The following is a 1,839-nucleotide window of genomic DNA, read 5'->3' on the forward strand; positions in this document are numbered from 1 at the left end:
TTTTCCACTCTTGCTAGTTCTTGGCCTGCTTTGTGCCCCCATAATTCACTCCCATATGTAGCCGCTGCCTTGGCTTCGGTTTGGTACATTTCAAGTGCCAGACTGATGGGCTTGTAAGTTGAAGTGTTTGCCACCTTCAGGATTGCACCCGACAGCTGAGACAGTTTGAGCCGGGATCTTACTATCTGGGGGTCCCAAGATAGGTTTTCCTGTAGCGTTACTCCCAGATATAGAAAAGTTGTTACCCTCTCAAGGCTGGCAGTACCCAAAGTAGGGTTAGGTCTGGCTTTTTTTGGTGGATTAAATATCATGAATTTGGTCTTTTCTGTGTTGATCTCTAGACCAAGTTGTCGGCAGAAAAGACCAAATCCATCCAAGATCCTCTGAATCACCATCGGGGATTTTGAGAGCAGGAGGGTGTCGTCGGCAAACATAATTGCCGGCACCCGCCTGCCTGCCAGACGTGGGGCATCATTGTCCTTAACATTTTCCAGGTGGGATATAACATTGTTAATGAAGAGGCAAAATAGGGTCGGTGCCAAGACGCAACCCTGCCTCACCCCTCTACGAACAGGGAACCTTGATGAGAGGCTACCATCCCTCCCACACCTGACCTGCGCATAGTTATTGTCGTGGAGCCTAATTATAATGTTTAATATCTGAGCAGGTACCCCTAACTTTTTCAAGACCTCCCAAAGTTTCTTGCGTGGGACTAGGTCAAACGCTGACTTCAGGTCCACGAACACCATGTACAGCCTTCCCCCCTCTATCCCTACCGTCTTCCAGTAAAGTAGGACGAGGCGGAAAATCTGATCCATGGTGGACGTATTTTTCCTGAAGCCAGCCTGGAGGGGACTCAGGATTTCATTGGCCTCCACCCAATCTAGCAGGTGGTTCAGGATGAGGCGAGCAAACAGCTTTTGGGGGACATCTATAAGGCTGATCGGCCTGTAGTTGGCCGGGAGCAGAGGAGAGCCCTTCTTATATATAGGTACAATCTCTGCCCCCAGCCAAGAACAGGAGATCGCCATACCTTCTAAGATGGCATTAAAGAGAATAAGGAGGTACGGGCCCCAGATCTCAGGATGGTGTCTAAAGAGATCCCCCGGTAGTCTATCTAAACCAGGGGCCTTCCCCATCGCCAATCTCTCCATTGCAATCACCACCTCGCCAAGGGTGAATTCCAGGCCCGCTTCCGAAGAAGCAGAGACCTCGAATGCCACACCATCAGACAATAAGGTAGTGTCTTGATAGAGTGTCCCGAAATGGGCCTCCCAGACAGAGGAGGCGATATTAGGCTCCACTGCTGATTTGGGTTTCCCTGTCCCAGTATTCACCAGGGCCCAAAATTTCCTAGAGTCTTTGGGGTCTAAGGCATCAGATAAATCATACCAACGGTCCCAATCCCACTCAACCCTAGCAGTTTTCATTGCCGCTTTGTAGTCCCTCCTAAGTTCTGCAACCTTGCCCTTGTTGGAGCCAGCTTTTATAGTAGCCATTAGCTCAGACTTGACCTTCCTAGAGAGGGAGTTATACCCGGTCGGGGTTCAGGTCTTTTTCCTACGTGACGGTATCACTGGATAGAAAACCTCAGCAAGACCACTCACTAGTTCCGCATGAATCTGAGCTAGTTTCTTATTATAATCTATGGGTCTCGGTTGATCTATAAGTTCGTCCACTTCTTTAAACCTGGGGAGTGCTATTTCATATAATTTATTCATGCTACCTTCCGCATTTAGCAGCTTCCCCCATTTTACACGACGCCTATTTGTAGTGAGAACCAGGTTCCCGTGGTCGTCGCTAGTAGTGGAAGTTAAAGACCGAGCTACAGGTGCGGGG

The sequence above is a fragment of the Lissotriton vulgaris genome, unplaced genomic scaffold, assembly GCF_964263255.1.
Source record: "Lissotriton vulgaris unplaced genomic scaffold, aLisVul1.2 SCAFFOLD_6646, whole genome shotgun sequence".
Classification (NCBI taxonomy): domain Eukaryota; kingdom Metazoa; phylum Chordata; class Amphibia; order Caudata; family Salamandridae; genus Lissotriton; species Lissotriton vulgaris.